This window comes from Diabrotica undecimpunctata, chromosome 3 (genome assembly GCF_040954645.1).
Source record: "Diabrotica undecimpunctata isolate CICGRU chromosome 3, icDiaUnde3, whole genome shotgun sequence".
Taxonomy (NCBI): domain Eukaryota; kingdom Metazoa; phylum Arthropoda; class Insecta; order Coleoptera; family Chrysomelidae; genus Diabrotica; species Diabrotica undecimpunctata.
In genome coordinates, this window is record NC_092805.1 from 61303605 (window position 1) to 61327981 (window position 24377).

The 24377-nt window shown below is 31.9% G+C and overlaps 1 long non-coding RNA gene across 5 annotated transcripts in view; it reads right to left on the reverse strand.

The window, feature by feature from the left end:
- LOC140435618 (uncharacterized) overlaps window positions 1-17564 on the reverse strand; it is a 152346-nt gene extending 134782 nt beyond the window's left edge. For all 5 annotated transcript variants that reach the window (XR_011950194.1, XR_011950195.1, XR_011950193.1 and 2 more), the window contains exons 1-2: window positions 17459-17564; window positions 4754-4958 (exon numbers count right to left, since the gene is read on the reverse strand). This is a non-coding gene — a long non-coding RNA (uncharacterized lncRNA). The remainder of the gene's footprint in view (window positions 1-4753; window positions 4959-17458) is intronic.
- Window positions 17565-24377: the final 6813 nt, after the last annotated feature.

A 24377-nucleotide genomic window follows, 5' to 3' on the forward strand; every position in this document is an offset into this window, starting at 1 on the left:
TGGTTAATAAAAAATATTTAAAAATTAAAATGAACAATCTACAAGAAAAAAATTATGTTATTATAGTATTAATTTTCGTAAGACGCTTAGTTTATCAATATCAGGTTTTTTATTAACGCATTGATATTTATTTATGCATACCATTTTCAAGAATTTTCTTTTATTTAATTGGTTTTCACATCTTAATATCTTAGTTTCATTGAAATTAAATGAATGATTCTTATTAATTGGATGATCAATTAATGCACACGTATTTTTATTATTTTTAAGGTCACTTTTATGTGATGTTAGTCTGCCTATTAGATTTCTAGATGTGTGTCCGATGTATGACTTATCACAATTTTCGCATGGTATTCTATAAACTACATTCGAGCTTTCCATAATGCTAATAGATGATTTAATTTTTGTATACAATGATACTAATGTTTTAATATTTTTAGTTTTATCAAAATTTTTGACTTTACAATTTTAATCTGAAAATAGTTAGCAAAGATTTTAGTTAGTTTGGATCCTAATGTTGGTATGTAAGGTAATGATGTGAAAGTAAATTAAGATTGCACGATTTGGTGATTTGGTTCTCTTGTTTGATTCATGTCAATCATTCTATTACTGGGGTTGTTGAATAAAAATTTGTTAATTAGTTTAATTGGGTAAAAATTCTCTAATAAAAAATGCGAAAATTGTGATAAGTCATACATCGGACACACTTTAGAAAGTGACTTTAGAAATAATAAAAATACGTGTGTAGAATAGATCATGCAATGAATAAGAATCATTTATTTAATTTCAATGAAACTAAGATATTAAGACGTGAAAACAAATTAAATAAAAGAGAATCCTTAAAAATGGTATGCATAAATAAATATCAATCCGCTAATAAAAAAACTGATATTGATAACCTAAGCAATACCTATAATTACATTGTCTTACAAAAATTAATACTATAATTGCCTAATATTAGAGAGTTTTTAGGCCCTCTAGTTTTTGATGTACGTTAAACATAAGACGTTATTCTTGTCATGCGCATTTAGTAGGAAATAACCGATATCGTTTTTACTTAAAAGAGAGTTTTTAAGCCCCTTATTTCAGTAACGTTAAACGTTATACGTTATTCTGCTCATGCGCATTAACAGAAAAATAACGGATTACTTTATTAGCGGATAAGGTATTCCCTTATTTAGGTAAAGATAAGGTTAACGTTATTAAGGGATTACGTGTTTGTAATGTTGTCAAATGCCATATATCTAAATCGTAAAAAAACGAAAAAAAAAGTCATATGAGCTAAATGTCATATAATTTGCAATACGACCGAGTTAGTCGAGGAATATCCCTTTTCTTAAATCGAAAATTTAATTCACCATATTTGTCTTTAAATGTTTTCAACACAAAATGTTGTCTTGATGCAAAAGGTATTACAGGATCAAAAATATTGTGAAGAATTAAGCCTCTTTATTAAATTGTGATCTTTTAGTTCTCCGTGTTTTCGTCGTCTTAATATATTTTCAATATATTCTTTCATTACAAATACTTCAAATAAAATAGGTTATCGAACTGCCGTTTTATAGGTTACTTTTGTCAAATGTCAATTAACGTTAATTTGTGTTAGCCTAATTTCTGAAAGGATTCAAAAACGATTTTAAGTAAAAACGATATCCCTTATTTCCTACTCAATGCGCATGACAAGTATAACGTTTTACGTTTAACGTACATCAAAAAGTAGAGGACCTAAAAACTCTCTAAAATCGTTTTTGAATCCTTTCAGAAATTACGCTAACACAAATTAACGTTAATTGACATTTGACAAACGTAACCTATAAAACGGCAGTTCGATAACCAACAAAAGATTACAGAGTCTTGCAAGTTAAAAAGAAACTATACTATTTAAATAAATATGGGAAAGATATTAGATTATGTTGGATTCCTGGACATAATGATATCAAGGAAAATGAAATAGCTGACAAACTGGCAAAGATTGGGGCTGAATTAAATATTCCTGCTAAAATTCGATTAAGTAACTTGGATATCATGCCATTATTAAAAATAAAATATGTTCTATGCATCAAAATAATTGGTTAAATTCTTTTCAATATAAAGGCAAGTGGTATAACAACATACAAATTTTTTTTCCTAATAAACCATGGTTTGACACAATCCCATACATAGATAGGCGGCATATTACTACCATTATTAGAATGAGGAGTGGTCATTGCCTGACAGGAGTACATTTATATAAAATCAACATTCGCGATAACCCATACTGTGAATGTGGGCAAATGGATACACTAGAACACATATTTTGGGAATGCCCAATAAACAAAATAAAAGATTATGATGTCTATCAGGAGCTGATCAAAATTAATATTAAAACCCCAATTAACATACCAATGCTTCTATGCGAGATTAACCCTAAAATTATCAAAATTCTTCTCAGATTCCTACAGATCAACCATATAAAATTATAACCTTAATAATAACCTATCCAATATTAACATTTAAACCTTTAAACCAACTATAAGAAAATAGAAAACATAAATAAAATGTAGATATGTAGAAAAAATTTCTATATGTCACTGATAATTGATAATAGGGCATGAGATATATTCTCAGACTCACGACAGGGTCCCAAAAATTAACAAAACAAATGTAGTGGCTGATTATTCAGAATAATAAAAGCCAAAAAGAAGAAGAAGAAGAAGAAGTTCAATAACCCATTATATTTGAAGTATTTGTGATAATGAAAGAATATATTGAAAACGAAAACACGGAGAACGAATAGATCATAATTTGATAAGAGGTTAAATTCTTCACAACATTTTTGATCCTGTAATACCTTTTGCATCAAGACCACATTTTGTGTTGGAAACATTTAAAGACAAATATGGTGAATTAAATTTTCGATCTAAGAAAAGGGATATTCCTCTACTAACTCGGTCCTTACGTATTCCAAATAATATGACATTTAGCTCATATTAGTTTTTTTCGTTTTTTTACGATTTAGATATATGGTATTCGACAACATTACAAATACGTAATTCCTTAATAACGTGACCCTTATTTCTACCTAAATAAGGGAATACCTTATCCGCTAATACAGTAATCCGTTATTTTTCTGTTAATGCGCATGAGCAGAATAACGTATAACGTTTAACGTTACTGAAATAAGGGGCTTAAAAACTCTATTATATTTCCTGACTAAATTCAAAAAATTTAAATATTCATATTTGGCGCCAATTTGTACGCAACCATACAACAATCGAAAACTACTTATCAACAACAAAAAGTGTCATAAACAAAACCGAGTGTCTTTCTGACATAAATGAAACATTAAAATAATAATAACTGTCAATCATGATTCCTACAAAATTAAATAGAATTAAAATTTTGTAATTATATTTAGGGCCGATTGTTCAATTGAAGATTATCTTCAGATTAAAAATAATCTTCAGTTAAACTTAATATAGTGTTGTTCAATGCAAGTTTAACACTTAACCATCTGTTAACTAGAGATTAACTTAATCGCCCAAAAACGAAGGATTAACGGTGTTAACTAGAGATTTGTAACCTTACTTTCTGGTTTTAAATTAAATATTGTCTAGACAATTCCAGATCAGAACAACCAGAGTTCCAGAGTTATATCACTAGATATTGTGTTTTGTTGCTTTAAATTTGCAGTCTTAGATAAGATTTACAGCAATAATCTATTATAATTTCGTGTCTATAATAATAATTATGGCTATTGCTAATTGTTGCTGATAATGGTGTGTTTGATTTTAATGATGGAGATATTACAGAGGATGAAGATTTCTTAGCTGTTGTTAATATAATTTTTCCTCTGTTAAAAAATCCTGTTTTTCCAGTAAGAGAAAATCATTTTCATAAATGGTCAGATAATGAGTTTTTGAATAGATTCCGATTACCAAAGGAAACAGTTTTTATGCTGGTTAAGTGCAGAAGAGATAGAATAGCTCATCCCACAAATAGGTAATATATATTAAACAATATATATATATATATATATATATATATATATATATATATATATATATATATATATATATATATATTAAACAATTTTTAGAAATCATGCTGTGCTGCCAGAGACAATAATCACTAATGCAACACGAACATGAAAAATGTAAACACTACGCCAAAAGTCGTTAACTTTTATAATTATATGAACACCAACGTTTATACCACAGAACAAATTTATTTTTATTACTTTCATGAAAAAATTTGTTCCAAGCCGGTAATTAATAACTGGCAACATTGTCACCGCTTCAGTACTCGGGTTTAACAAATCCGAGAGTTAACTATTGATTCAACAACTGGCCCTAATATACCTACTTTAAATAAGTTAAGTTTAATGTTTTGTGAATTTCAAAATTTAATGGATTAACCTCATGTAAGTTTTTGTGCTAGTTTTATACAATGTTTTTTAATTCTAATTTCATTGTATTTACTAATAAAATAATTATAACCATATTTTAGCATATCCTGAAGAAGCAAATAAATTTTGCCAAAGCTTGATAAAAGAACAAAGACTTTTACCTATGCTGCCCTAATGATGACTGTAACCTCAAAATAAAACTTTAGTTTACAATAATGTGTCAGTCAATAATACCTAACTTATATATATATATATATATATATATATATATATATATATATATATATATATATATATATATATATATATATTATATAAAATTATCCTTAATTATCAGTTATGTTTTGAACAGTGAATTAGATTTACCTTTTATTATTTTCAATAGACTAGTAGAAAGCTGTTCGTCAACTAATGAATTTGTGTCGCTCTCCTCACTCTCTGACACGTCCTGTTCTTTCAGATAATCTGGCTTTGGGTCTGTTTCTAAATAAGTTTCATATAAGAAAAAAAATTGTCCATTTCCTCTTGTAGCTCCTGTTCATTTAAATGACGTTTGGAAGCCATTTCTATGCTACAATAAAACGACAAATGTATATATCTACTCTATCTTCGTAAAATCGCAACAATATAAAAATATATTTCGCTCAAAAAATGTATCAATGTGTTACATTTACCGACCCCGAACAAACTTTACTTTGTCACTGGTTGACCATTAACTAAATTCGAACTAAACGCTAAGAGTTACTGGTCAAGGGCAGGCTAAGTAAAACTTACATTAGGAGACATGCGCATGTCTCGTTCGATTTTCAAAATATCATAATTTATGTAGTAGCTGTGGTACATATGACCACACGGTGCCCTTAAAAGGTTAATAGGCTTCGTTACGAAGGATTAAAACACAAGCTTAGATTTGCTTCCCAGATAAGTACTGTTTAGTATTGACATCAATTATATATCAGATATATGCTTTATAGTAAAGGAGGAGGAATCACACTCTGACTTTGAGGAAAAAAATCTACAGATACACTACAACAGGGAACTATTCTAGGACAAGTTTGGTATTTATTCTATACAAAAAATTATTTCATTACCTATTCCAAGTAAAAGTAACCTTTGCTGATATTACCGCAACACTTGCGGTTGGCAGTAACCATAAAAGAAGCTGAAAAGAAGTTAAAAAATGTCATAGTATTGTATCTCAAAATACAGAACGATTTACGAAGTAGAAATCGAAACGTTAAAAATAAAATTATTTTAAACTTTAATTGTGGCTTAATTATCCAGCCTATTGGAGGTTGTGGCATAAGAAGGAGTTGCACCGATTTAAGCAATATTCAAATAACTCGGCTCCAAAAGAAAGTACAGACGAACATTATAAATGCATCTAGATACATCAGCAGTAGCTTCTTGCATATATATCTAGTTTTTTGATTTACTTCTGATTTTGATCAGATTGTAGTACTCATCCAAGAGGATCCAATAAAAAAAATTATGATACTACAATAATTATTTTGCAAAAAGATTAGCTTTGTTGTTTCTTTCAAGAAAATTCTATTTATTTTAAATATTTTCAAAAAATATTTCTGTTGATAAGTAACAATGCTGGATACTACTTGGTTAAATTTTAATCCAGGTTTATTCTGTTAATTTTTATATTTACACTTGTTACTTTTAAAATAACATGGTATAATGCTGATTTTTTATAGACGTATAGGATAGGCTGATTGTTGCAATACCAGAGTGCAATACCAATCTAGTGCGACAGAGACAATTGACGCAAAGCAGTCCCTGCATCTCTTTCTAATTTGCCAGGTTTATCGACCACGTGGCCTAAATAACCAATGATAAGGTCACGTGGTCAAGTCAAGATAGAGTCAGTCTATCTTGTATTATATGTCTATTGTACCAGCCGTGAAGTGATATTTGTGTAACGTATTTCTGTAAGTAATGGAATATTAAATTAAATTATTCAGTACCATCCAAATGGTACCCTTGTGGGAAAAAAAAAATGAGATTCAAGGTCTTTTTAATAACCCACTATTAAATAGTTTAAATAGTATTTATGTAGTTTGAAGGTCCCCTATGGCGTTGGCAGTCCAGCTACTTTTCTTTAAATTGGATTCCATTAGATTTTTCCTGATTTATAAAGCTGATGATAACAGGTATGTCGAGACGTTTCCTGAATAAATATTGTTTTTACAGTTTGTGGTTTAACTAAGAGACTAGTAATAGTTATTAAATAATATTAGACATATATTATTCACTTTAATTTTTTACAGCCCTTCTTTTAAAGCAAATATAATCTAAATTTTCATAACTTGAACGGAATTTACAAATTGTAATGACAGCTTATCAAAAAAAATTGTTAGTTAAAATAATAAAGACTTATCACATAATTAAAAATTACATACGAATCACGATACACAGACTAAGTAGTCTGTATATCGTGCATACGAATAACTCTCTATATCTTACAAGTTTATAGGTGTATAATACCACGTAGATTACAGATTCACAAAAATGCATTCCCATTCAAGAGGAATTCTCTCGAATACACCTCGAGAGAATGATTTGACAATAATTCTACATGTGCAGTATATGTACGTTCGTGTAGCTCAATTATGTTAGATATCCAGAATAGGACAGTACTTATGCGAATTTCATGACCTTAATTGGACCTCGGAGATATTATTTTGAATAGTTGTTTATAATATTAGAAATTTGATGGCAAAATAATTAAAAAATAGAAGAATATAATACCCAATCTAAAGCGTTTATACCACGAAATATAAACAGCAGAAAAATTAGAATAAAAAGAATTAGATTTTTATTTTATTTTAAGGTCAGCTCCAAGAATGTATCATAGAAAAAAATTAAAGAAATTGAGTACACAGGGTACAAAGATAGAGAACTAACTTATTTATTTACTAAACAACGTATCCTATACGCAACTATATTGTATGGAGTGAAATCATGAGCTTATTCCAACCATGAACAAGATAGAGTCCTTTCAGATGTAGGCTTACAGGAGAATATTGAAAATTTCCCGGGCTGAAGAAATAATAAATAGACAGATTCTCAATTATTTAAGCAAAGAAAGTGTGCTTATCTACATAATCAAAGTCCGTAAAACATAACACCTTGGATACCTATTAAGGAATTAGAAATATTTCCTCCCCCACATTGTGACAACAGGCAAGATTAAAGGAAACCGGGAAATCAGGAAGAAAAAACTTTCTTTGGTCCTAGATATACGGCATTATATAGATTTGGATGGGTTTATAAAAAACTAATAAAAAGAGCAGAACAAATTTTATGAAGTAATCGCCAATATTCATTAATTTAATTTTAATTTAAGAGGGCATCATAAAAGAAGGAGAGAGCAGAAGGTATTATTGTGAATGGTTTAATCGTGGAAAAGACCTTCTAATGATACCTTAGTGCTGGCTAGTTGAAGTGAAGACTTCAAAATAAAATTTTAATGGACAAAATAAACCGCACTTGTAATCAGTATGAGTGATTGTTGTTCAGGATTATTATATAAAAGATATTCCGATATGAGAATTATCTCTTTCATACGCTTTATGAACGGCAATATTTTATTATTATTTTGTCGTTTGACTACTATACAACTCCACATGATTTTAACAGATCGGCTATATACAAGCTCTTTAAAAAAGAACGATAGAGCTCTTACTTGGAAAATAAAGTCAGATTTCTCGTATTAAAGATATATTGAATCTGCTCATAGCAACAGTAAGTTCTGCTGAAGCTATCTTATTATGCTAGAGATTGGCTCGCAGAACTTTGATTGGATCCATTAAGATTTCTGATGGTTGTTACAATTAATGTAACATGCTTAATTTGTCATCAAATTCAATTTCAATTATTAAAAATATTTTGGTAAGATTTTTAAAATAGACACTCATATTTTTATGAAAGCAGTAGCCACGTCCAATTCTGGCCAATATAAAATCGTCCACGCATTCTAATTTTGGAGTCTTAGCTTTGTGTGTTACAGTCCTGAACTGATATTTTTCCTGTAGGCCTCCTAAGTTGCCAAAATATATTTTATGGATATTACCTGCTGCCGGTAACTTTTCATATTTTGGGAATTTGAGGTCAAGATTCCTCTCTGAGGATATTTTTTATGGTTACTCCTATATCTAGGATGTTTCTTAGGATTTGATTTGGGGTGATTCCGAAAATTGGATCTTTTTATGGTCTGAAGCAAATTATTCTCATATGGTTGGCTGAGACCAATCTACGTTTCATTAGCTGGGAACATGGCAAGATCTAATTACATAATTTAAGTACAACGTCAATCTATTTAAATTAAAAAAATTCGTTTGTTGAATATTATCACCGTAGTTCGGTACCAAACACATGGTAATTTTTTGTAAAATTGATGGTTAACAAGTGATTATTGATTCTTTGGTAAAGGGTTCACTCTTAATTAAACTATCAACTTTGTAATTAATTTCTTAATATTTTGATAAGTTTCCTATAAAATTGTTAGACGAAATTTATGTTAAAATTTTATTTTTTTTAGATAATCCAAAATATAAAATTTAATTTTTTGTAATAAACTGTTCAGTTTTTTTAAGTTTATTGTTTATTTTTATGGCATAACATTTAGTTTACCCCAGGATGTATTTTGTTTAAGGGTAAGTTATGAACCATAAATATTCTTTCTTTTTTTGTGTGTCTTAATATTGAGTATTTATTTAAATACCTAGAAGTATTCACGGGGCGATAACTGAATACTTGTTACCCATAAAGAATATTTATTGGTTCGTGGATTCCTTTTTGAATGTCTAAAAGGAAGAAACAATTTTTCTAAGAGAATACTCCCTTTGGAGATTAAGGCCCCCTATAAAGTAAATTATTATTAGCCGGTTTATTAAGTAGAGTATTACTGAGTAGAGATTTAATTACTATCCTAATAATTACGGTTACATTTTTTTTAACGTAATATGGTCTTAAAAGATACATCTTCAAGTCTATAATACACATAGAAATAAGCAGCCTAAAAGCTTTGTAAGACACTTCGTTAAGCGAAAAGACTAGGATTTGTCCAATCTTCCCGGTATTTCGATTTTTAATAACCAGTCTTCCATCTTAGGGTTTAGGTATTGTTTTCCTAGATGGGTTCTAATTGTTGCTCCCTAAGTGTCTTTCTCAGCGTCGCAAAGAGGAACATGAGGCGGTTAGGTATGTAATTGGGATTGACTACAGTCAACTCTGCTTCCTCTCACATGCCCTCATTAGCCTTCACCACATTGTATTTAACAGAACATTACTTGGTATATCCGTTAACACTATTCACATATAAGGTCACATAATTTTTTTTATAATCAGACATGCCTTACCAATCTAGTTAAGTATATAAATGGTCTACGAGAGTGAATAGTGTTGCGATGTTACCATATAACTTAGTCTGATAATTTGGGATCCTGAGTTCTTTAAAGGGGGGGAAATCATAATATAAACTTAAAGTTTACTTCAAGAAGGGACTAGCAAGAAGAGTTAACAATGGCAAGTGCGACCTTGCCAAAACGTCGTTAAACATTGTTTCCCTTAAATAATAATGAGTTTATAAGATAACCAATCGAGTCAACTTATATTTTTCATTTCTTAGTATAGTGTTGAGTATGTCTTTTTCTTTTTTCATCTTTCTTAATGTTTCTGCGTTTCTTACGTAATGTGTACATATTTTCCACATTATTTAATGGCATCACATCCAGGTTTCCAGGTCTGTCAACTGTCCAGGTTTCAACTTCATATAAAAGGGTAGGGAATACGTAGCATCTCAATATTTTAGTTTTAATTTTTATTCCCAGTTTTCCATTGCATAATACTTTTTTCATCTTATTGATCTAAGTGCATCTGCCTATATCAATGCGTTTTATTTCAAAGTTGCGGTCTCATTGTTTATATAGCTCACGTCCCAAGTAATTGTATCTGGGTACTTTCTCTAAAACCTATTCCTTTAACGTAGATTGTTTTGCCTTTAATGTTGTTCTTACCGACAATCATGATTTTTATTTTTTTGTATTCAGAGTTATTCCATACCTTCCAGGGTATAGAAAAGGTATCAAAAACAATAAACAGGTTATTCAGGTGCACTACACCTCCCTTTTAGAGAAAGAAATTAAAGAGGTAAAGTTATTGTTTACCTTAATTTGTAGTATTTAGATAATTATAATTTTTCTTTTTATTTCGCTATACGTGTACTACGTATTAATCCTATACCTTCTTCTAGGTTGTCATCATTGAGCTATTCTATACCTTCCAGGGTATAGAAAAGGTATCAAAAACAATAAACAGGTTATTCAGGTGCACTACACCTCCCTTTTAGAGAAAGAAATTAGAGAGGTGAAGTTATTGTTTACCTTAATTTGTAGTATTTTGATAATTATAATTTTTCTTTTTATTTCGCTATACGTGTACTACGTATTAATCCTATACCTTCTTCTAGATTGTCATCATAAATATCGAAATGTACCTTTTCTGACCTTTTACAAACATTGAAAGGCAGACAATTGGTAATTTGTGTACTTTTAGAAGATTCCACAAGGAAACTAAGTTCCTTTAACTGGTTGTATACCATGTATCACAAAAAAATTATTTAAAATCCTTTATGAAAGGTATATAATTAAAACACGTCGGTCAGATAGCCAAGCGGGCTAGGCGGCCGATTCTTATTCGCTTCACTGTCGAATGGTTCAGTGGATATGGGTTCGAGCCCCAGCTCGGTGTACAGAAACATAAAAAAAGCTAACGCAGCTGTTTAAAATTCTAGATGAATCTGCGGCTTAGACTAGAATATGCTGGTGTCTGATCGGCCCATGGTGGAGCAGTATGGCAAGAGATAAGGGCTTGCGGCTCGGTAATACTCCTTCATAGATCCCTACCGGAAGGGCGTGGCACCTAAATACCGGTGTTTATAGTATATAGTATATAGTATATAGTATATAGTATATAGTATATAGTATATAGTATATAGTATATAGTATATAGTATATAGTATATAGTATATAGTATATAGTATATAGTATATAGTATATAGTATATAGTATATAGTATATAGTATATAGTATATAGTATATAGTATATAGTATATAGTATATAGTATATAGTATATAGTATATAGTATATAGTATATAGTATAATTAAAACACCAAATCGGGCTACATCCAAAACGTTTTCAGAATCTATATTCCATCATCAGTGTGTCCTAAAGTTTATAACCACTTAAATTAAAGAAAACATGAAATTTAAAATTTTGACTTGAAAGGTTAATACAAAATGTGGTTAATACTTACTAGGTGTACATGGTTTGAGCCACTACATATTATCATTTCAATCAGTTGCTATCAACAAGTCCTCGTAGACACTTTGTCTCAGGACCAGCAGCTCATGTAGAGTCTTACGTTGCCATGTTATAAATTTCACTTATAACTATAACATCATAACATATAAGATCGAATAATGTAACCTAAATTTAAATTAATACCATTAAACGGGTTTATACCCAAATATTTAGTGGCTCAAAACATGTACACCTAGTAAGTATTAACCACATTTTGTATTAACCTTTGTCAACATTTTAAATTTCATGTTTTCTTTAATTTAAGTGGTTATATACTTTTAGGACACACTGATGATGGAATATAGATTCCGAAAAGGTTTTGTGATGTAGCCCGATTGGGTGTTTTAATTATATACCTTTTATAAAGGATTTTAAATAAATTTTTTTTAGAAGATTAGTCGCGACAAAATTTACGTCTAGAATACATGAAGAGTTTACGTAATATATTATATGAACAATATTTTAAAATAGCACTAATAAATTAAATAAAATAAGAACTTTGATAATCAGGTAGTATTTTATTTGATTCTAGCTGTTCTACTATCTTACACATATCTCTAAGTTTTTTGTTGACTAAATTAAGATGATCTTTATTTAATTTTATGATTTTAAAGGGAACAAGCGTTATATTAGTTTTAATTTCTCCTTTTGTCTTTTTATCACAACAATTATCTGACTCAATAATAAAATCTAGGATAATCGCTTGATAAGGCTTTAAAAATTACTTTATCTGATATTAGAGTGAAAGTAATAGTAAATAGTTTGCAATTTTTGTCTAAGCTAATAATATCTGTTTGATTTAAAATGAAATTAATTAAGTTATGTTGTAAATAACTAATTGTGATGTCCAATGTGTAAAATGATCTCCATACAAGTTATAAAATTGATTTTGAAAATTCCACAATATAGCTTCGCTAGTTGACACCTTAATTGTCTTAATATTAAAGAGACAACGGCACTCAATTACATTAAACATCCCTCGTAACCCGGACCCAAGCAGTGAATGAATAGTAAATAGTATAAAATTTTATTTACTTAGTAAATAATTTAAATTATTTATTAAGTAAATAAAGTAAATGGAGTTTGGTGCACATATAAACATGGTTTGCAGTTGTAATCAATTTTTTTTATAATAATTGCTAATATTTTTAAAAGTAGCTGAATTACACTCTTGAGAAAAATTCATAGTTTTGTGACACACCTTGAATACGATGTTAAAATTAATACCTGGCATTAAAAACTTTTGGTTTCATAAAACTGTTAAAACCTTTTTTTCTATAGTTTCCTATAACTTTCTCTAGTATATTTTTAATTTTTTTTACACACATTTTTATTGAAACAAATTAAAGGTTACGATGCTGTTCATCATTAAAGTTCATAATTTTTTAAATTTTCCATGACTAACTAAAAAAATGCACACAGTTTTATTGTTTTTTATAAAGTATTCTCAAAAAAAAGTTAAACTATCATTAATGATTTAATTGATAGATAATTTATTCCCATTTTGCGTAGATCACTGGCTACTGCGTCCTTTCATCTCTTTCTTGGGCGACTAACTGACCTTCTGCCATCGAGCCTTTCCCAGAATGTGGCGTTCAGGAGTCTTTCGTCACTCGATCTTAGTACGTGGCCCGCCCATCTTATTCGGTAGGCTTTAATGTAGCGTACTATGTTTTCATCTCCATATACTGTCTGGAGTTCATCATTGTGTCTTTTTCTCCATTGTCCTGTTGTCTCTTCTCTGCAAGGCCCATAGATAGTACGCAGTATATTTCTTTCCAGTACCAGTAATTTTGTCGTTTCCCGCTGGTTCAGAGTCAATGTCTCGCTTCCATACGTTATTGTGGGACGGATTATTGTCTTGTACACTCTTATTTTTGCTGGTATTGAGAGTATTTTTGATTAAAGTACGGTCATTAATGAGTATTATGCCCTGTTTCCTGCAATGATCCTGGCTGCCACGTCCTTTTCATATTTATTTTCAGATGTTATGATCGTTCATCATATATATATATATATATATATATATATATATATATATATATATATATATATATATATATATATATATATATATATATATATATATATATATATATATCGTATATATATATATATATATATATATATATATCGTATATATATATATATATATATATATATATATATATATATATATATATATATATATATATATATATATATATATATATATATATATATATATATATATATATATATATATATGATCGTTCCCAGGTACTTGAATTCTTTGGCGACTTCAAAGTTGTATTCATTGATTGTTACTAACCCTTGGTCTTGGGTTTTATTTGTAACCACCATGTACTTGGTCTTGTCCTCGTTGACTTTCAGACCAACTTCCTTGGCTCCGTTTTCGAATAGGGTGAAAACTTCTTTTGCATCTCTGGTGGATTGTGCAATTGTGTCAAAGTCATCCGCATCGCCAATAGTATTTTTGATCCTTGTGCGGCAAATCCGTTTGTCAGTTGTAATTTAGCTTTCCTTACCGCATGTTCCAATGCAAAATTAAATAGCAGGGGGACGAGAGGATCTCCTTTTCTAAGCCCGGTGTCAATGAGGAATTCCTCCGACGTGGTGCTGCCAATTCTGATCCGTGCGGAAGCGTTCTCTGTGCTCACCTGTGCTAATCGTACCAGCTTTTTATGTACTCCCGTTTCTATCATGGTCTCCCACAAAGCTTCTCTGCTAACAGAATTATAAGCTTGTTTAAAGTCCACGAAGATTTGGTGTCATCGCGGTTGTATTCCCAGTTTTTTTCTAACACCTAACGTAGGACGAATATCTGGTCTATGGTCGACCTTCCCGGTCTGAATCCACTTTGGTAGTTGCCTATTATTTCCTCTGCGTATAGAGTTAGCCTTCTAGACAGTATTATGGATATTATTTTGTACGTTGTATTGATTAATGATATTACCCTATAGTTCCGACATATTTGTTTGTCTCCCTTCTTGTGGATCGGTACTATATGGCTTTCATGCCGATGTTTCAGTATTTCTTCCCTTTTCCAGAGTTCTCTTATAAGATGATATATCTCAAGGTATAGCTTTTCTCCCCCTTTTTTTAGTAGTTCCGCCTGTATGCCGTCTGGGCCTGGGGCTTTATGGTTTTTTAGGGATGAAATTGCGGACTTTACTTCAGCTAGTGTGGGCCCTGGTATTTCAGGTTCGGCTAACTGGTACTATCTTTGTTGCCCTGTTGTTGTGGGTTTTTCTGCATTTAAGAGTTGCTCAAAATACTTTCTCCATTGGCGGCTTATCTCCTCGTCGTCTGTGAGAAATTGTCCTGCATCGTCTTTTATAAATTCTGGTTTGATCGTGTTGCCCTTTATTGTTGTTAGGTTCTTATAAAACTGTCTAGACTTACCGGTTCTATGTTCCTCTTCCATTTGCTGTATTCGCGCTTCTAGGTGCTGTTTCTTTTTTCTTCTCAAAAGTCTTCTCGTTTGACTCCTTACTCTGTTGCAGTCTTCCCTGTTGTCATCTGTAGGGCGTGTTAGTAACTCTAGCCTCTTGATTTCTTTCTGATGAAAGCTTTGTTCGCAATCCTGGACAAACCACTGGTTTTTTCTGGTCCATAGTTAAGTCTGGCCTTGATGTTTCTTCTTCTTCCAGGGCCTGCAATTTGTTTTGGATCAGTGCCTGATATTGCCGTTCATTATCAGGTAAATCGAGCCTTAAAATGTCCCATCTGTTTCCTTGTTGGTGTTGCTTTAGCTGTCTCGTCTTTAGCCTTATTCTCATTTTTGTTCTGACCAGGAAGTCGTCAGACTTCCAACCAATATAATGTCCGGTTGTTTTTATGATAATTGGCAAACTGACAATTTTTATACTATCTTAAAGAAAAACACCACAGTTGCAAAATTTCTGACCAAAAATTTATACTTCATTGACCAGTATGAATTTTAGATTAAAAATTCTACACAGTTTATCGAGATAATAAATTTAGAATAAAAAATTGAATATCATGTTGTCAGTTAATCATTAAAGTGCCTGAGTAAACAGTTCCCAGAATACATTCCAAACATTTTCCGTCACGACGTAACCATAATATGGAATCATAAGGAAGATGATCACAACTCTTATAACTTTCTTAAACTTGTTCATCTAATTCAGAATGGAAATATAAAAAAAGGAATATACTTTATTATTGATATTTTAGCCAAACAAAAATCTAACAGAAAACGTAGACACAGACTAAATCTAAAATAAACGAGAATCAAAAGGGAAACCTTTTTGTCAATTCCTCTTCTTCATCTTTAATTTAACAAAAAAAAATCCAAAATTGGCCAAAGCTCCAAAAAACTGTTGTTATATTGTGAGAGTCAGCATCTAAATTAATATGCATCGAAGGGCTACAAAATATATAACCTCCAATCAAATGCACTAATTCTGATCAACTAATGGATTCCTGGGGCATTCGAAATCTATAAATAGTGTTAATACACGGGAAAGCTAAGATCTATCTGATTTAGCGATCGAGAACCTAGGAGTGGTATTTACTTTAACTCTTCAATAGGGAGTAGGATCTGATGCAAATCGTATCAGGATAAGAAAAAGAGTCGGCCGTCTCAGCATTATATGTAGAAAATTTTGACTGACTAGAATTCTTTATTTAAATACCGAGCAAATATAGATGCACTGATATAATTCCTGTAATATATCAGCTATCAAACATCCCCAATACACTTGAGAATCTTTTCGTTCTAAGTAGGAGTAAGACCTTAAAAACCATTGGAAGCTGAATATCCGTGTTTAAAACATCATTAAATCTTAATGACAATTTTTCGATAATATATTCCTTAGATATCTCTGCCAGCAATAGACACCCTAACAAATATATGGACACATTGAAGGCATCTCCTCTTTTTATCGGCTTAGATAAATAGCTCACTTCGAGCTTGTGTACATGACGGAACGGTTCTCTGTGGTTTCTCAATCCCACTGACTAATTATATCTGTCCACAGAGAGATAATAACCAAAACTGCATCTAACATGTAAACAATAGTTAAAAATCCAAAAAATTAGAAATAATCTGAAAATAACTGATTTTTTTTCTTAAGCCCCGTATTCAATGTCCAACTTCCTCCATAGGATCCACTAGTGATGAGAAAAAACAATCTCCACTAGTGATAGGAAATTTCCAATACTAGTGCTTACACTATCCAAATGGAAACACGTTCGTTTAGAGGCAAGAAGAGTCTGCCTATACGAAGCACCTCCAACACATATTCAATAGTACCAAAAACATACAAAATATCATAAAGCTATTACATCGAAATAGAGGAAGATCATCAGGGAACAATAAATGTTTACGTCCATTGTCGACATTATTGATGAATACTGCCGAAATTCCAAAAATTCCAGACGAAACAACAAAAAAAAACAATTCCAGATCTTTGCCGATTGTGATATCAGAAACTAGCTTGTTAGGATATTCGGTCTGGTGTGAACGTAGAGCCACCTTTTTAACAATTTCTCCGAAGAAAAACTTAACACATATAAAGGAATACGTTTTATTTACTTTTCACCGACATATAGTGTATATAAATTATTAAAATATGTCCCACACCTAACTGACACCGACAAATGTAAATATAGTCGTCCTCATCAAACGGAAATGTTGTCATTACAGAATTAAGAAGCAGAATACTCACCGTCATTTAGCTCTAAATTTCACAACCCATTTTTTATGATTTTTCTGGATGTATCGGAATTTCAATAACACTGCATTATTTATACTTATTAAATGTGTGTTTGAATATTGCCTATTAAAACCGATAAACACACTCCATACCTATTCAGATAAGATATAATTTTGTGAAGCGATTACTGTACATACACATTTAAAGGCTTGTCAGTAAAGCTGCCCGCATCTGTTCATTAAATGATTGTGTTATTACTTTGTAGCCGCCAGCTACATTTTTACATTGAGTGCTTCATCAAAATGAAAATATTTTTTAAAAACCGTGTTATGCCAGTTACTAAAAACGCGCAAATCTAATTAAATCTGCATTTTTACAATTGTCTATATCGACATTTACAGTTGTATTTTAATTTAACTATGAACAACAAAGTAGAGTGCTCCTGTTTTTTTATTTCAAATATTGCTGCAAAATATTTGATTGGAAACAAAAATCACAAAACACATAACACGTAACTTTTAAATAAAGATTGTGTTAAGAGTAGTAAGAACGAAAACCTACCAACCGACTGATTTGGAAACACATAAATATTATAATTATAATAGTTAGTGAGGACATATAAACAGAATATAGCAAGGTGATAAATGTTTTAAATAGTCTATAAACATAGTTTTAACTAGTTTTCATATTGCACCAAACTCCTAAAATAGATTGGGTCCTATCTGTATGTGTTAGCCTAGTTAAAATATAATCGTAGGAAAAATTCATAGAGAGCAGGAAATATTTACAGGAAGCATATAACATGTCAAACACCTTAAGAATTACCGGGGGTTTGTGACAACTGTAAAAGTACTTACTTATGAGGAGTAACAACTAGTTTTAGCATATATTATGTGTAGAAGAAACCGACATATGTGAATAAATAAAATCGACCTTCAACAAGAACTTCAAAATGAAAAATCCGATCAAATGCAAGAAAAGAAGAACCGATGAATAAGGTCAAAAGGTCGCCAAGATCAACATCCGGAAGCTAGCCACATAATCCTACTAGAAATATAAGTACATATAGGTCTTTAAAGAATCGATATCTCCCAACTGACCACAGACATCCAAATAATAGCCACGGAATCAAATAAAAGTCGCCACTAGAAGACGTCGTCGGCTGTATCTAATAAAAGCCTCCAAATTCGGATTATTCTTTAAATAAAATGAAGATAATTTACCACTTAAGGGCTACGTTGACAATAACAATGCACCGTTAATATGATGCAACCATATTCTTTATTCGAACCATATTTCTGAATGGAAAACTACAACCGAAACAAAACAAACTTAGTTCTTGTAACTACTTCAGGTCCCACTATTCCAATTTATGAAAAGATAACCGCAACCATACAGATTGGTAACACTAGATGAAATACTTATTTCTTTTAACCCATATTACAGATGAATGCGTTCTTGAGATGGATACAAATGCAGAACACAGTTATCATAGATCTTCAAAATAAAATATTGAAAACAAAGAAGTTGTCCTAAATTTGGAAGAACCGATACCTAAAGTAAGAGTTATAGTAAGCGAGGATACAGGAACTCCTCAAAATTCTGTAAGTATGGTTCTGGTAAGACTGAGCCAAAAACCTAAAGCTCTACATTTCGGTATTTTGAAAAGCTCAAAAAATTGTTAGTGACGGAATTTTGATAACCACGTGCGTTGTTAATGTAGATGAGATGATTCCAGTAATGGTTCCTGATTTGTCTAAAAAGCCTTTTAAATTGAAAAAAAAACATTCTATGTACCAATAATATAAATAATTAAGTGCAAAAATATTTAAAAGATAATACAGCTTTAAGTTACCCAGTTAAAGGTAGGCTCGTGAAACAATTAATCAAAAATGTTGATAACGTAACAACTGTACGCAGTTATTAAGTAATCAATACAGTTCACAGACATTTTTTACACCAAGTACAAGAATGTGAATATATCTCTAAAAGAATAATAAGAGTAAAAGTTAAACTGGATGAGAAAGAACGATTTATCGAACAACTTCAAGAACAAATAGATAAGAGAAAACCTAAACAAGAAATAATAATAGTGGGGGATCTAAATGGAAGAGTCGGAAGAAAAGACAATGACAGAACAGTTGGTCCATTTGGAGAAGACACAATTAACGACAACGGAGAAAGATTGGTAGAACTATGTGAAGTAAATGATTTGAAAATTATGAACGGATTTTACAAACACAAAAATATACATAAGTACACATGGACTCAAGAGGCAAGAAAACTAAGATCCATTATTGACTACATTATCATGAACCACAAAAACTCCATCAAAGTGAAAGACATCAGAGTGAAAAGAGGGGCAGAATGTGGAACAGATCACAAACTTGTGGTGGCATGGATGGAATTCCCCTATATCTGGACAAAACAAAAACATACATCGATTGTTACAACGGGAACGACAATAAACGAAAAGAGGCTCCAATTACATCTATTGCAGGAAGAATCAATAAAAGATTTATACAAAAGAAGACTAGACCAAAAACTAGAAGAATTCAGATATGACACGTTAGATGAAATGCATGAACACATAAAAACCTGCCTGATTTCAGCGGCCTTAGAAGCTCTTGGAGAAGACGACCAAAGGAACACCCATCAGAATATCAAATTAAGGGAAGACACATTGAAATGCATAAAAGAAAAGAAAAAACTACACATAAAATACCTAAACACCAAAAAACAGGAAGACTTAGACCTATATAGAGCGAAAAACAGAGAGGTAAAGAAAAGAGTAACAAATGAAAAGAACGAACGATGGGAACAAGCATGCACAGAGATAGAACGACATATCGGAGGAACGAGAAATTCAGAATCATGGCGAATATTAAAAGCACTTCAACGAAATAAGACAGAGAAAACCCAGATCGGCAAAATTAGTGAAAACGAGTGGCAAGAATACTACGTAGAACTACTTACAGAAAACCGTCCCCAATTTCAGGAAGAGAATATAGAACATGCAGGAAATGGGGCATACGACCAGATAGAAATAAGCCTGGCAGAAGTTAAGAGAGCAATCAAGACATTGAAGAACAAAAAAGCCAAAGGACCCGGAGGAATACCAAACGAACTAATTAAAAACGGAACGGAAAAGTTATTCCGCATGCTACATAGAATGTTCGAAAGAGGACTAAATGGAGAAGAAATACCTGCGGAATGGACACAAGCATACATCACATCCATACATAAGAAAGGAAACAGGAAAAAATGTGAAAACTATAGAGGAATTAGTATAATATCGTCGATAGGTAGACTTTACGGGAAAATTATTAAAGAAAAACTAGAAACTGAAATAATAGGAAAAATTGGAGAAGATCAAGCAGGGTTCACAGTAGGAAAATCATGCCTAGATCATACGTACACATTAGAACAACTGATAGAGAAGAAAATGGCAAAAGGTAGACCGGTCCATCTGGCCTTTGTTGATCTAAAGAAAGCATATGACTCAATACCTAGAGTCAAATTATGGGAAGCAATGAATGATCTCGGAATCCGACAAACACTAATAAAAGCAGTTAAAGCACTATACAAAGAAAACAAAGTAGCCATTAAATGTGGAAATAAAGCCTACAATCCATTTAAGACGACAAAAGGACTTCTACAAGGCTGTGCTACGTCCCCTACTCTGTTTAAAATATTCTTGGAAAAGACACTCAAACCATGGAGGAGAAAGTGCGAAGGAATGGGCATACCAGTAAGAGACGAATACCTATACACCTTAAGTTTTGCCGACGATCAAGTAGTCATCGCACAAGATGAAGAAGATCTCAGCTTTATGCTCAGAAAACTAGAAGAAGCATATAAAAACAACGGAATGGAAATAAACTTAGAGAAAACCGAATACCTAACAACAGAAAACAAGGATATGAGAAACCTAGAGATAGACGAGGGAAGACAAATAAATGGAACAGATAAATTCAAGTATTTAGGAACCATAATATCGAACCAGGGAACAACAGAAGAAGATATAAACAACAGACTGAGACAAACAAGAAACTGTATAAGACAACTAAACTCAGTGTTGTGGGATAAGAACATTACGATAAAGACAAAAAAGAGAATATATAACACCCTGACAAGAAGTATCCTGACATATGGGTCCGAAAACTGGACAATAAACAAGAGAAATAGAGGTAGAATAAGAGCAGTAGAAATGGAGTTCCTGAGGAGAAGCTGTAGACTTACAAAAAGAGACAGAATTGAAAACGCAGAGATTAAGCGGAGAATGGGAGTGCAATCAGACATAATCGACTATATAGAGGAGAAGAGACTATCCTGGTACGGCCACGTCAGAAGAGCGGACAGAGGACGCTGGATAAACAAAATCACAGAATGGAGCCCGATTGGAAGAAGAAAGAGAGGAAGACCCCGAAGGTCATTCAGAGATGAAATCGACGAGGCTATGGAGAAAAGAACCCTGCGAGATGGAGACTGGAATGACAGGGAAAATTGGAGAAAACGGTTGAGTGAAGGAAGACAGTGAAAACTGTGGAAATCCTTAGTAGTAGTAGTAGTTAAACTGGATCTCAAACCTATAAATGTGATAGCAATCTATGCACCAGAGAACAAAAGAGGTATCACCGCAAGGGCACTTACTTTACTTTTTCGTGTCTGGATCCGACTACAGTTTTTCTGCCCAATATCGGGCTACGTCTACACCCTTTGTATTTGCGAGCCATAAATTATCGAGGGTGCACTGTGATGGGCAAAGTCTACATACTCTCAGGTGCTCTACATTCTGTATTTCCCTACATTCACAAAGTGCGTAGCTGTCTGTCTTGATGCCCCATTTAATGAGGTTCTGTTTTACAAGGGCAACCCCTGTGCGTATGCGATTGAGCATGAAACCGCCAGGTTCTCCAGTCCAGGTTCATTCCATTAGGTCATTCTGGATGTAAGGGGAACAGTTCGGGGGGTTCGACGCTGACATTTCTCATAAACCTTTTTCTTGATTTAAGTCGGCTGATTCCTGTCGGTTCGTCAAACCCATATAATTGGTGCCTTTCATCGAAAGTTTGCCTGAACTTATCCACATATTGTGAGGTGCATCTACGGTCGTCTGGTGATGCGAATCTAGCTACCCGGTACAGTAGAGGGGTAGGCCTCATACAACCGGTAAATCAAATCCACAAAAAAAACTAAGTTCCTGTATCTGGCTGTATACCATGTATCACAAAAATTTTTGGTTTAAATTCTTCATAAAAGGTATATAAATTACAAACGGGCTATGTCATGAAGACAAAACGTTTTCGGAATTCATATTCCATCATCAGTGTCCTAAAAAGTATATAACCACTTTAATTAAAAAGAACATGAAGTTAAAATTTTGACCAAGGTTAATACAAAATGTGGTTAATACTTACTAGTAAAAACCCGTTAAAAGTTATATGTTACAATTTAGTTTACATTATTTAGTCTTATATTTTAAGATGTTAAAGTTACCAGTGGATATGATAACATGGCAACGTACTTTCGTACGGTCCTGAGACGAAGTGTCTACGAGGATTTGATGATAGCAACTGATTTGAATGACAACATTGACATGTTAGGACGGAAGTCCGAACAAGGCAGTCATGTAACTTAATGTCTGTGTCTAAATATGACAGAAGCCAGCAATATTTAAACATTGAATAAGTTAAAGTTAAAATAATATAACAGTAGCAACCATCAATTTTGTAGTTTTAAATGTGAATTTGTCCTGAATTTATGTTAAGAACATGGAGAAAAGTGTTGTATTGATTAATGGATGTGGAATGAATTGTGGTGAAGAATTCTGTGGGTACTGATAGGCAACCAACTATAGATAGGTAAAATAAATTGGTGTGAAATCAGGATTCTAATAAAAGGCCCTTTTGGGCAACATTTGGTACCTGGAAAATGCAAAATAGACATATGTGAAAAGTTGGATGCTTGAGACTTTATTGTTGATGGGTGAAATAGGAAAAAATATTTTTAAAAATGCTATTAAGTGAATACAATAAAATACTTTTGTAATGTGGTGTTCATGTGGTATATAACTTATAACTTGAGCATAGAAGGCCCTGTATGTTAAAAAACAACATTTGATACCTGGTAAATATTAAAGAATTCGTAAGTTACAAGTTCATGAACATAAATAACTGATTATGTGTTATCGGATAAAGTTGGTTAGTTGTTTTTTTATTTTAAGAACTATATGAGACGAACAGAAATTGATGGTTGAAACGTGGTTTTGTAATATGTTGATCATACATTACTCAGCTTATAACTTAAGAAGAAGAGGCCCTATCTCTTATAAAGCAACACTAGGTACATGAGAAATATAAAAGGATAAGTTATAAGTTCATGAGCTAAAGTGGGTAGATAAAAATAATAAACTATTGTTGTATATTGACAAGATATTTAAGAACTGAAAAAATTGAATGTAGGTTGCTCTGTTAAATTGAAGTAAAAAGAGAGAATGAGTAATTTTAAAAAAGTTGTGAGAAAAGGAAAGACTCTACAGGAGGCTGGGGTCTCCAAAGATCCGAAACCAAATCCTGAGGGAACTATATATATAAGTAAAATAAGATGTGGGATGGAAAAGGATGAAAAGGTTACGATATTGTTTAAACAGATATGTGGGTGGTTTTGTAATAGGTAGACTCATCTTATAACTTAAGGAGAAAAGGCCCTATCTGTTATAAAGCAACACTAGGTACATGAGAAATATAAAAAGGATAAGTTATAAGTTCATGAGCTTGAGGTGGGTAGAAAAAGTTGATAAACTATTGGTGAATATTGACCAGATGTGTAAGAACTGCAAAAGTAGAATGGTTGTGGCGACTCTTTTAAATTTAAGCAAAAAGAAAAGTGTGATGTTTTAAAATGTTGTGAGGAGAGAAAGTTGTGAGAA